A 14,228-nucleotide genomic window follows, 5' to 3' on the forward strand; every position below is an offset into this window, starting at 1 on the left:
TGGATATAAAGCAATTAAATCCAATATCTATGAGAGCTAAAATAACAGCTGCATTTACCTCTATGACACACATAAAGCTATTCTTCTCTTCATCTTCCTGGACTGTTTCTGACTGTGCATTTCTGTTTCTTCTTTTTCATTCTGTTTGTACTTTTTGCTTCTGGAGCACAGAGTGAACATGTTTAGTAAATCTCAATATCCTTATCTAATCCCCCCCACACACACACATACACTTCTAGTCTCAGCTTCCTTGTCTAGTCTGTAAATAAGCACTTTGAAGGGGACACTTTTTCTTTTCCGTGGGTGAAGTGGACATGGGAGACCTTCTACTGCTAATTTCCTCATAAGTGCAGGCTGAACAACTCTTTGTCTGCATTCATTAGAGTTTCATCTTTTATTTTAGCAAGTCCATCATAGGTTTTCAATTTATCTTCAACAGGGGTAGACCAGGAGGGATTGGAAAGAGTAGAAGGTCGCAAGCTTAATTGGAGATGAGAAGCGCTACAATTGGCAGTAAACTGTTCTTTCTTCCCCTGCCCCTGGGAAGAGGAGCCCCCAGTGCCTAAAAATATAAAGTGAGATATTTTTTAAATAAGAATATGAATACCCTACTCTTTCTGCAACTGACATTAACAAATATGAGAGAGTGTAAGGAGAGAGACACAAATAACAATCAGGTCTATGTACTTCTGGTGTAAGAGATTTTTCCTGTTAGAGTAAATGAATATGGTGATAATTACCTTAATTTGCTCTGCAAAGAGCTGGTATTTGAGTTCTTTAGAAAAAACAATTTATGCTCACAGTGGAATTAAGTCCACGATGTCTTCTACCTTAAAGTTTGCAGTGAGCATGCTTGTTCATGTAAAGATTCTGAGAGATAAAGCCCAAGTTTGAGATTTGCACAGTATATAACTTGTCATGGGTCTGCACCACTACTGAGTATTTACATTGATATTTGAAATGCTTTGAAGAAATGAGGGAAATATAGCAGATTTAAGAAAGTTATCAAAATTACACAGAAACATATGCAGGTAAGTTGTTCCACTATTTTTAGCACTTTTTTATTAATCAATAAATGTCAACCAAAGAAGAAAACACACAAGGGGTGTCATCTTGTTTAAGAAGGAAAAAAATGATTGTTTATTGGTTTGAAACACACAGTACACAGAGGTTCTACCCTCTTAGCCCCCAAATAGTGAAAACACCCAAAGAGAAAGAGGCCTTCAAAGTACATAGGCTCAAGATCCAAGGACTCCTCTAAGTATTCCATAAACCTTCAGAGAAAAGCTCCAGGAATCCTCAGCACAAGTACAGGGCTTTGAGGGTGCATCTCTCTAAAACATAGGAACAAGCAATACAACAAGGGCTTAAATAATAAGCGATTATACCCTACGAGGGACATGACTTTAGGATGTGCTTCATGGCCTAGCTTCATTGACCTAATCGCAATTTTTCCTTCTTTTAGGTCGTTCCCTTTCTCTGATGTCACTACTGTTTTTGTTTTGATTACCTCAGTGATTATCTCTTTTTAAAATGTCTTTCCTTTTCCTTCTAGACTCATATAACACATACTTATTAAAATAAAATTCCCAAGCCGAGTGTGGTGTCACAGCCTTGTAATCCCCGCGCTTGGGAGGCAGAGACAGGATTGCGCAGGTTCAAAGCCAGCCGCGCTGGCTTAAGAGACCCTGTTTCCAAATTAAAAAAAAAAAAAAATAGTATAAAATAGGTCTGGAAGTGTAGTCCGGAGGTAGAAGAGCTGCCAGAAACCCCAGTACCACCAAAATCAATCAATCAATCAATCAATCAATATAAAAATAAATAAAATTCCCAGGAGATCAAAATGTGTAAAGCAGAAAAGGAAAAACCACTGCAATTCCATCTCACACAGATAGGTTCCATTTAACGGAATAAGCTTAGTGCTTATGTAGTAAGAGTTTATTCTAAACGTAGATCTTTGTTCTTAAAAGCTAACTTTTCACTGTTCTTGGGTTCAGTTCCCCTCTCTCCCTCCACCTCCTGAACCATCTCCCTCGCAGTTTTTTCACCAGTCTCTGAATTCTTTCTTTCTGTCCCGCTGCTTCAGATTATCAGCACGCCCCATGCTGTCAGACGTGGCTGTGGGCACCAGCTCCCAGATCACCACCAAGGACTTCAAGGAGAAGAAAGACGCTGCGGAGGAGGCAGAAGAAGGAAGAGATGCCCCTGCTAATGGGAATGCTAAAGAAGAAAATGGCGAGCTGGGTGCTGACAGTGAGGTAGATGAAGAGGAAGAAGGGGGTGAGAAGAGAAGGAGAAGGAAAAGGAGGAGAAGGAGGAGGTTGATGGTAAGAACGAGGAAGGAAATGAAGATGAGTGTCCAAGGCAGCTACTGACCAGCGGGTAGCTGAGGAGATGAGGATGGCGATGTTGACACCAAGAAGCAAAAGACTTAAGACTATAAACTTTTAGAACAAAACCTGGGTCATAAAACTTCACAACATTGAAATTGGCAGTGATTTCTTGGATATGATTCCAAAGGCACAGGCAACAAAAAAATAAACAAACAACATAAAAAAAATATTGTATATCTAAAGACAGTGTAAACAGAATTAAAAGTTACTGATAGAATGGGATTAAATATTTCCAAATGCTATACCTGAAGGTATATTAATATTCCAAATAGAAATCCTAAAAATTAGCAACAACAAAAACAAACAATACAATTCAGAAATAGGTAAAAGACTAAAATAGATAATGAATCTCCAAAGATCTTTGCATGACCAATAAAAGTTTATAGTCTTAATATTTACATTTAGGTCTTTTAGCTATTTTGAGTTAATATTTGTATATGGTGTTAGGTAAGGGTCCAATTTTATTCTTTTTCATGTAATTAATATTTTTAAACAATATTTAGTGAAAAGATTATTATTTCCTTCACCAAATGTTCTTGGAAACTTTGTCAAAAATAACTTGACCATATATGGAAGAATTTATTTCTAGGCTTTTTATTTTACTCCAGTGGTTTATATATCTGCCTTGATAGCAGTACTACACTGTTTTGATTATTGTAGCTTTATAAGGTTTGAAATAAGAAAATGTACATCTTCTAGCTGTGTTCCTTTTTGAGATTGTTTTGGATGTTTAGAGTTCATATTTCATGTTAGGATAGAATTTTTCTGAAAGAAAACAAATGCATGACAGTTTCACCTTAAAAATAAAAATAAAAAAGAAAGTATTGATTAAAAAAAGAAGCAAAAGACTGATGAGATGACTAGACAGCAAAGAGGAAGAGTTAAACTAAAAAGGGGCTCCTGTGACCTGTTCATCTCCACTTTGCATCTCAGAATATGAATTTGGTCACTTTCGAGTAGAGAGGCGGCTGCCACGGTGGGCAGTGCTACTTATTGCAGATGCCACCCACTCTCCACGCCTAACCAAAACCACAATGTGAATTTGCATTAGAAGATAAAAGAACCCAAACTTCCAAGGCCCTACTTTTTTTCTTCTTAAAAGCACTTTAAAACTTGGAAATGTGTTTGTGTTTTTTATTTACATTTTATATTTTTGCATATATTCTTACGGTCAGGCATTTTCATGATCTCAAATGACAAAACCAGCCTTTGGAGCATTCTTTGCCCTACTTCTGTCTATACTTGTGGTGTGACCATGTTCATTAAAATCTCAAAAGGAAAAAAAATCTTGTAAAAAAAAAAAGCAAAAATAAATTCTTATTCTGAACATTCCAGTGACCTTTTTTTTTTTTGTGTGTGTGTGTATGTATTAACCTATACTATAATTAATTGGTTTTTATGAGTTTGTTAAAAAGGCCAAAAAATAAAGGGTTCTTTTTTTGTCTATGAAATTGCAGTTTGATGTATATGTGAGACCATGTTGTCCAACAATAAACTAGAATTTTTTTTTTTTTTTTTTGCTGAGTTGTCCTTTAAAAACTACTTATTTAAGGCCGGGCGTGGTGGCGCACGCTTGTAATCCCCGCGCTTGGGAGGCGGAGACAGGAGGATCGCGCAGGTTCGAAGCCAGACGTGCTGGTGTAAGAGACCCTGTTTCAAAAATATAAAATAGGTCTGGGAGTGTAGCCCGGAGGAAGAAGGGCTTCCAGGAACCCCAGTACCACCAAAAATAAAATAAAATAAAATAAAAACTACTTATTTAAATTTAGTTCCATTTCATAAATGGAGTTTTGTTAACTCCAATTTTAATCTTCACTTCCTCCTTCTTTTCACCTCTTCCTCTTCTCCTCCTCCTCCTCCTCGTCCTCCTCCTCTTCCTCCTCCTCCTCTTCCTTCTTTGGTTTTACAAATCTTCTTTCCAAAGTCTTTCCACACATTAAATTCTATTCAAGAAATGAAAATGAGTCACCATCATTTAGGCTCACAGCCCAAGCCCTACTGCTTCTCACATTTTGCTACTATTTTAAATGTTTGAGAATTAGGAAAAGGAAAAAGGAACAGGGAAATGAGCTTTGACCTGGAGTCCACAGTTGTTCTGTAAGGAGGCTCTGTTTGGAGTACCACAATCCTGGCCTCAATGGCTGCTGCCCTCACATAAAGGCCAGGAGTCAACCTTTGAATCTTGGAGCCATTCCAAGGCCCAGACCAGAAGAGAGGAAAAAAAACTGGTGCTACAGGCCACATGTGTCTCCCACCCTGCTGAAGTTTGGTGCGGAGGTAGACTCCGAGACTTTTAGAGCCCAGAGGTTCTTTGAATCATGTAAATCAGTGGTTATAAGATGCAAACACCTTTGATTCCTAGGGAACATTCAAAATGTCTCGAGACAATTGTAGTTGTCATGACTTGGATGAGAGTAGTTACTTCTCTATAGTAGGTAGAGGCCAGAGATTCTGCTCAACAGTCTGCAGTGCAAGAGGCAGCCTCCCACAGAAAATAATTATCCAGTATGAAATGTTGACATTACAAATATGAGTGGATAAGTGTGTATGTGTGTGTATGTGTGTGTGTGTGTGTGTGTGTGTGTGTGTGTACATACATGCATGCAGGCATGGCGGATGTGTTGGTTTCAGCATGGATCTCCAAACACATATGTAGATAAACAACCACTGACAAATTGTTTTCATCTTTAGGGAAGATTCCTTGAGAGAAGGCAGATAATGGCTTAGCATGTTTCACGGTTATTTACAGTACAAAGGTTCATATCATTCGAATAGATGGGCACTGTGATACAGTGGCAGCAACATGTACATTTAAGTAAGGAAAATCTATTTTAAGGAAACCAATCAAAGAAGTCTTGCGAAAAACCTCCCAAAGAGGCAGTTAGGCCAACATTACCCAAGTTCCTTGTGCGGCCAGTTAGAAGAATCTGGAAAAATGAGCCGCTCAGCTGAGTCAGCGCTGAGCAAGAACACAGTGAGAAGTCGTGGAAACAAACCCTGACTCTTGTTCTGACCCACGAGGCTCCCTGGGGACAGCAGAAGGTCATATGACAACTCCAGAACTCCTTTTCCATTATTCAACAAACCAAGGAAAGAAGAAGAAAATTAACATTTTCTTTACTCTACTATTTCCCAGGTACATTCGTCTCATCTTTTTTCTTCCTTCCCTTTTTTCCCTTTTGTGATAAGAATTGAAATCAGGAGCATTCTACCCCCAGCCACTTTTTATTTAGAAACATGGTCTTGTTAAGTTGCTGGGACTGGCCTTGAACTCATGACCCTCCTGTCTCAGTGAGGTAGGACAGAGGACCTTAGAACAGAAAGAATTAAAGTAGCCATCTATATCCCCCTTTCGGTGAAGTTGGGGGAGATAAGCAGTAAGGTTATGGGTGCCAGGGAATCAGGGCTTCTGCCAGCCCACAGATAATCATTCAAATTAAGAGTCAAAATTGTGCAAAAGTCATTGGTCCCCCAAAACCCCATTGTGACCAATCATAAAAGAACAAATAGAAAGCCTTAAGGAGGTTTAAAAGCCCACTCCCCAAGGCCTTCAAGGTCACTCTCCTTCTGGGACCCCTTCTTTGGGGGAGACCTGCTCTGTCCTCTATCTTTCCCTAACTTGAAACAACTTTCATATTTCTGTACCTTTCACTAGTCCTTAGAATTCACTCATTAAGATCCACTGGATGAGAATCCTAATAAGAGGAAACACCCCTGTTTCATCAGTCTCCCAAGGATTGGGATTACAGGGCATGTGCCTTCTTCCCAGCCATAACTTTCTTTAGATTAGTTCTCATCATAGCTCAGTGAAGTAGGTACCAGTGCTTCTAAATTACATATAGGGCTCAGAGACATTAATTCACCTAGCCAGCATCAGACTGGCAAGCAAGATGATAGAACAACTAGAATTTCAACTTACTTAGGTGACCTGACATTTTTCATGTTTTACCTTTCCACAGATCCTGTTTCTTCAGTCCATAAAATAGAGATGATACATGAATTTCCTGTGAAGATGTATTTATTTAATGCATACAAAGGAAATCAGTATACAGTTAATAAATGCTGAGCATCATTTTATCATTTATTTTGAAATTTATATTAAAAATGAATGCCCTTTATTTGTAAGAAATAATTTATAGAAATAAAATTGTCATTAGATATTAATCTCGAAGCAAATGTACCAACTGCCTTTATAAAACAAACTCTCCATGGTTTCTCCTTTGTAACTGAATCACGAGAGGCTTAGGACCTGAAATCTCGACCTGGAAACAGAAATTAGGCTTGCCTCGGCTTGAGTGTCCATTTCCCAAGCAGGGGTTGCCTTCCCTGTATCAGGAAGGTGGGGGATGAGAGGAGCTGCTAATAATGCCACTCAGCTAAGGCATCTCCACCAAGAGCCCAGAAATTCTGTCTCTCTTGGTTATTAGACTCTCAACTCTCCAGGGATTTTGAACAATTAGAGTAAATGATCCCAATCTGGGAGGATGAATAATTCAGTGTTAGTAAATTTTGGGGAAACATGAGTGTGGGAGACGCTCACACTAGTGTTGCTTAGGGGCAGCCCTTGCGACGTGTTGCTTTTGCACTGGGGCAGCTCATTAGCACCAGTTCCACCATCATGCCCACTCCAAGCCCCATCCTTAGGATCACTCCTCCCATGGAGGCCAGAAAGGCTCTTGTAAAAGTGTGCCTTTTACTTAGAAGCAAGAAACACATACTTATTTATCAGATCAGCAGAAGGGTGTGGGGGAAGATGGGAGCTACTTTCCATTTGTACTGGAGGTAAAGAAGGACCACGCTGGCTTTAGTATCTACTTAGATAAAGATTTCAAAAGATTTTCACCTGTTCATGTTATCGCAGATCTAATGTTTACAAACTCACTCCAGACTTGGAAAGAAGTAAGGCCCAGAGAGGTTAGTAGGTGGCCAGAAGAAGTTGAACAAGAAGTATAAAGGGCAGGAACTTGACTGAAATTTAATAGTTCTAAGCCTGAATTTCATACCAGCTGGTTAGAGGCAAATCAGTGTCCAAAATTCTTGGTAAAACATGACCTCTGTGCTAGAACAGAAGGTTTGAGTTTCACAAGACAAATTAGTCTTGCTTTGATTTAAAGGGGAAGAAGGAAGGTGTGGGAATATGTTTCAGAGGATGAGACCTCTGCATGTGTTTGCCAGAGGGTGCTTGCCTGCATGGGTGTAGTGGTGGTGAGTCCTTCTAGAGTCCTTCCTGCTACCAGTACTGATGCGAATGCCTTGAACTTCCTTTTTGTTGCTTTGCCCCATCATATCTCACAGGCAGGGGGAGTAGTAGAACTACTTTTAGCAGAAATTGCCACCCCTCAGGCCCCTGCCTAGCCCCTACCTGACTTTTGTATGAGGAACAATCTTAAAAGCACCAAATACAAGGAGAACCCGCATGTAGTGTGTGCATGTGGTTGGTGCTGACTGCGACAAACATCATGGGCTTAGATTCAGATTAGGAGGGTTTGAGGTTTCTTTGGGACCATTTCTGAGTGTTCAGGCCCAGCTCTAAATAATTACAAGCCTGAGCTGGGAGTATATGGAAGTCAGCATATTCTATCTCTTAAATGTTTAGAAATTTAATTATTACTGTATATATCTGGGTGGTTTTTTTTGCAAATAAGCTAGCAATAGTTAAATGAACAATAAAGACACATATAAATCCTATATTATTTCTCCAATTTTTAATATTTAAATTTTAGCCGAAGCAGTAACAATGGTGCTATAATCAAGAATTTTCCAAATCATTTGCTTTTCTTTTTTTTATAATTTACTTTTTTATTGGTGCATTGTATTTATACATCATAATGGGGTAAAAAAAAAAACTTGTGTAGGCATAAATTCACACATCACCCAGCCAGCCCCCACAAAGTCCCCACCTCACTCCCTTCCCATCCCTCCCTCCCATGCTTGGTTTAGTGGTTACTTAGATATGAATAAGTACATCATGCACTTTAAATCGCTTCCCTCTCCCCACCTCCCATCCCCACAGTTAGGTTGCCTTATTTGCTCCTCCATAGGATCTCTTTTTTCACCTGGAGTTCCTCCTATGACCCCTTTCACCTTAGCTTTCACATATTAGGGAAAGCATCCAATTCCTTACTTTTTGTGACTGACTAATCTCAGTTAGCATAATGTCCTCAAGATCCATCCATTTCTCTGAAAATAGCGCAATTGTATTTTTTTATGGCTGAGTAAAATTCCATTGTGTGCATATACCACAGTTTTGTAATCCATTCATCTGTTGATGGACATCTTGGCTGGTTCCATAGTTTGGCTATGGTGAATTGTGCAGCTATGAACATAGATACACATGCATTAGTTTGGTAGTTTGGTTTCTTTTCTTTTGGGTAGATACCCAGAAGTGGTATTGCTGGATCAAATGGTAGATTTGTTCCCATTCTTCTGAGGATTCTCCATACTGTTTTCCAAAGTGGTTGCTCTAATTTGCAATCCCACCAACAATGTCTTAGAGTTCCCACTTCTCCACATCCTCGCCAGCATCTGTTGTTGTTTGTGTTTTGAATGATTGCCATTCTAGTTGAAGTTAGGTGAAATCTCAGGGTTGTTTTGATTTGCATCTCTCTGATTGCCAGTGATGTTGAGCATTTTTTCATTCATTTATTGGCCATTTGAATTTCTTCTTTTGTGAAGTGTGCATATATCATTTGGTTTTCTTAACAACACTTATCTAACAATTAAAAATGTGATTTCATCCAAAGTTTCCACAATTTTATTATATTCTTTCTAAAATATATGAATTACAATGAAAATTAAAAGTAAAAAAGTTTTAAGTGTTTTCAAAAAGCTATGCTTTTTCTCTTTCAAAATTATGAAAATTAAAAGTGAAACTGAAATATTAATAATTAGCTTCAACACTTTAAAAGTTATTATTATTATTATTATTATTATTATTATTATTTGGTGCTACTGGAGGTAGAACCCAGAAGCTTTCTACCTTTGGTCTATACTCCCGGGAACTATTTTTTATACTTTATTTGGAAACAGGGTCTCACTAAGTTGCTGAGAGCCTCACTAAATAGCTGAGGCTGGCTTCGAACCCGTGCGATCCTCCTGTCTCAGCCTCCCAAGTGCAAGGATTATAAGTGTGTGCCACCACGCCCAGCTAAAATGTTATTTAAATAAGCAACCTTTTATCTTAATTTTGAAAATTTAATTACCTCTCATTTTATCATCTATCTATTGGATACGGGAAGAATCAGCAGGTAGTGTGCTATGGGAATTTAAGAGTAATGTGAGTTGTTTAGTATTACAGAATGATTCTCAGTGACCATCTTGCAAACAATGCACTCATTTATAATTACCTCTGGAACTATGAATTGGAAACCCAATAAAAAGAAATGGGCACACACTAGGGAACGATACTTTGTTGAGCTGGAATCTACTTTTTTCAGACTATCCCAGAGAAAGAATTTGAGAAGCCAATTAATTTTTTTTTTACTCACACAGTTCTGCTGCTCAAATCCTATCCTTTCTCTGAATCAGCACCTGTCTCCAATACAAGCAACAGATGATCACAAACAGGCACAGGTTTTGTGCATAATTGACTTTTTAGAGGAGGCAAAAAAGGTGGAAGTGGTTTTTTTTTTTTGTTTTGTTTTGTTTTGTTTTTTCCTGGCCTGAACAGCATTACTCAAGAGACTGAATCTTTAGAAGGTGGGGTCTCACACTGCCAGGTCTGAGAGAAGAATTCCAAATGAGAAGGTACCCATGCATTCTTAAATTTAGTTTTTGTGTGTGATACATGGGTCCCTCCAAGGCATGGCATAAGAATCAAGGTTCCCTCTTTGTTGGAAGTAAGGGCCTTGTGTGCATTGGGGTGATTCGTTTGCCTAAACACTGTTCCTTTCACTTGAAAAAGGGGGACATTACCTCCAATAGTGCTTTGAAGAGAAGCAAAACAGTGTGTTTGATTGTCTTTTTAAAATATATTTACAATTTTGGTAAAAGATATCTATTGAAGGTGAAAAATCCTTTGCAAAAAATAGTTTATTGTTTGCCTGGTTTTCTTTTTTGTGTGTATGTATTAATAGAAGAATCAAAGAGTGAATAAGTAGATATATTGCTATCACTACACATCAAGTGTCAACCAGCTGGGAATTTCTTTTAAGACAGGCCTTCATGCATAGGATTCTGAAAATGTTTTTTTTCTTTGCCTTACTGAGATTCTGAAACACATTAACAACTTTAATATGTGTACAAAGTGAAATGCAAAAGGCATTTATGTGATAAAAGCATCATAAATGATCTGCTACTCACATACACATAAGGACCATACTTATACCTCTGGGCTATACTCCCAGACCTATTTTATATTTTATTTGCAAACAGGGTCTAAGTTGCTGAGAGCCTCACTATATAGTTGAGGCTGGCTTTGAACCTGTGTGATCCTCCTGTCTCAGCCTTTCCAGTGCTGGGATTACAAGTGTGCGCCACCACACCCAGCTCTTATGGCTATATTTTTTCATATAGTATTTCATTTAGTCCTCATAATGATCAGGTTCTCTTAATATGATACCCATTGTAAAATAAAGAAGCAGAGACTAAATTTGCCCAGGATCATATGGGTACTGAGCAGGTTGGGGTGACTGGAAACAAGATTAGTTTCAAAGTCCAAGTTCTAAATTACTGCATTGCATTGTCTGCTATAGGGATTGTTGAGAAAAACAGTGCATCTCCAGGGAGAAAACATTTGGTATTGACTTCTCAGTGTGGAGTAGGGAGCTGATGGCTCTGGGATCAGAAGCCCAGAACTTGGGCTTGAGTTAAGGAGAATCTACCCAGAATGTTGCGTTGAGAACACCCTGACCTGGTTTGCATGACCCTGCTTGTGTGTGTGGATAAGCAAAGTGCTGATCTGGGGGCTCCAGGTCAGGAATACTGCATAACTTTGACGTGAACACAAATATCAGTGTGTTGTTTGGGCACAGCTGTGTAATCACAGCCGCACAGCCTGGATGGATTTCAGTTAATTGCTTCAATGGCAACACAGAACTGGACGAGGATGGGATGGAGCTGCCTGCCACTGTGCAGCAGAGCAGCCACGGTCACGTTGCCTGACTGCCTGTGAAACGAATGACTTCTTTGTAAAGTGGCACGGAATGGCGGCACACAAATAGCTCAGCTGTTTAGCATTTGCAGACGTTCACAGTAATGTATCAGCTGTCAATACGCTGCACGCACATTAGGGGGGATTGTGACAGCACTGCTGACACACTATTGATTTGTGGCACAGGCTGTTTATCTGTGACAAGAAAACATCAGTTGATATTGACAAATCATCTGAAAATACTCACCTACTCACACTCTATCAAGTTGAGTGAAATAAACAGTAAACTGACTGCTGGGAGCCAAGGCAGATCCACAGGGAAAGAATGTCCATAGGACATTAAATATTCTCAATAAATACATAGCCTTTTATTGATGGCAAAGGAATAGTTTTCTCCCTCTACAACCAAAGACTGAAAACAAGTCATCTTAATACTAAAAAAGAACAATTAGTGAATTTGGAGTAGGGTTTGTTTACATAATTTTCTCTCACACATTGACCTTCACAATGAGTGTGAGAGCTGCCCAGTGCACAGTGGTAAGGTAAAGATTCCCACATATGGAAGAGATGAGTGTGTGCCCCGGGTCAGAAACAGCCATGATCAAGGTGGAGGGTTTTTACTTAAACCAATGTTTTATTATCACATTACAGGACTTCTTGCCAGTGCTTGTTTGTTGAAATGCTACAACTTAGCACTAAACATCATGAAAACAGTAAGATTTAAGTATTTGGATGAGGGTCCAATGCTCCATTTATCCAACCTTTAAAAGCACTAAGAATTTTAATTAAAGTACATAGCTTTTTATCTACAAAGATTTTTAATTGTGGTGCACATTTTGCTAAGTTAGAGTGTTGCATACAGTTTGCCTAGAAAAATAAATGTCATCGGTCTATAAATGTTTGAAAAATGTACCTACTCATCTAACCTGGATCTACTAAACATCTGCTGTGGGCCATGCACTACATTTCTACAACACCTCATGTGATAATGCTAAAACCCCTCAATTTATAGTTGGGGAAAATAAAGCACTCTGTATATTAAAAAAATAAATTCAATTTAACTTCCAAAGTTAGGGATAGAATTGGGAATCGAATCTACACAGCCTAACTTCAGAAATTCCTCCCATCAGCTGTGTACACAGTGAATAACCCAAATGAACTTTTCTAAAGTGTTTTAGGGTTCTGATCAAATTGTTAAGGGAGCAACAGGAATCAAAGGCAATTTGGGTACTGTAATTATCTCTATGCTAGACTCAACCGGGCTATCGGGATGCCTACCTGACAGTATTCCAGCTTCCCTTAGCCCCAATTTTTCTTTCTTGGATTAGTTAGACTGAAGGAGAATCAGGCTCAATTCCAGTATAAATCAGGCTAATTTCTAGTGTTCCAGTAACACAAGCAAACAAACAGAGAGAAGCTCTGCCAATAAGAAAAATTCTTAAAGAAATAAGTTCTATGAAAAATGCTTTCTCATGAGTTACTAATGAAAGCCAAGAAACTGTTATTTCCTTATTTGACTGGGTCCCATGTTAAAGATTGAATTTACACATTTGGAAAATTTCTGAAAATAACCCAAAGTGTCATTAAATGAATTTCAGGAGATTCCAATTTCAATCTGCCCTATCTCTTTGTTTATAGCCACTATTTTCTAGGATACTGAAAGGAATACTCTTTTTTTCCAATAGAGCTAATAGAAGCAGGAAGATATCTTGCTAAATTTATAGGAATCCTTTTCCCAGCTTGTCTCGATGTCTTTAGCTCAGTTGCCTATTGTTTGGGAGGTTATTTTGTGTGTGATATTTGTGGTTTGGCTGTATGTCTTGAAAATCAATTTATTTTTCAGTGATACGCCTATGAAATGTGTAGGCTCTGTCTCTTCAGTGGGACCTTTTTATAGGTTAAACAGAAGCCACCTTACAATAAGGTCTTTCTGTGATTTTAATGATAAAATTGCATCAGATAAGATCCAAGACCTTATTTATGCCAATTTCTAGGTTGAATCTTCTTTAATGAGACATTGAATTGGGAATGAGTGTGTTAGAAAATAAATTAACTGAATCCACCTCTAAAATGGTACTCAGTGCACCTAGGAAAAACACTTGTTTCCAGTTATATGGCTTTTGAGGTATTCAAAAGCTAACTCTTCTTCTTAGTTGCTGTCAGAGTGATATAATATGTCTTGCCTACTTTTAATCAAATTTTGATTTCCAGGAATAATGCAGCAGTGCTGTTTAGTTTCTTTTGCAAATATGAATTGGGTTAATGGTTTTGCCAGGTTAACCCAATTCACATAATTATTAGACATGGGATGAGAGGATAGCTTCAAAATCATCTGAGTATGACTCTTATTTAGCATAGAGAGACTTTGCATAGCTGACCTCAGCAAATGACTGTTGATATTGATGGATGGATGGGTTGATAGAACTACAAGAGATATTATGTATCTTTAAAGAAGAAACCCTAAACTGAGCCAGGTGGCACATACCTGCAATCCCGGTAGTTGGGAAGTTGAGACAGAAGGATTGCAAATTTCAGGCCTGCCTCTGCAACTTAGTGAGACCCTTAGCAACTCAGTGAGACCCTGTTTGAAAATAAAAATAAAAAGGGCTGTGGATATAGCTGAGAGATAGAATACCTCTAGATTCAACCCCCAGTAACACACATAAACACACACACAAACACACATACACAGAGCATCTGAAAAAGAGGCCCTAAGTTATAGTGCAGAAAATAATATAGCTAAT

The 14,228-nt window shown here is 38.5% G+C and overlaps 1 pseudogene across 1 annotated transcript; it reads left to right on the top strand.

Annotated features, from left to right (window-relative positions):
* The first annotated feature begins 819 nt into the window (after positions 1-819).
* On the top strand, positions 820-2,435 carry LOC308274153 (annotated as a pseudogene). The gene is made up of 2 exons: positions 820-888; positions 1,998-2,435. The product of its transcript is annotated as an uncharacterized misc_RNA (transcript).
* The last annotated feature ends 11,793 nt before the right edge of the window (positions 2,436-14,228 follow it).

The sequence above is a fragment of the Muscardinus avellanarius genome, assembly GCF_963383645.1.
Source record: "Muscardinus avellanarius genome assembly, chromosome: 1".
In the NCBI taxonomy this organism is placed as follows: domain Eukaryota; kingdom Metazoa; phylum Chordata; class Mammalia; order Rodentia; family Gliridae; genus Muscardinus; species Muscardinus avellanarius.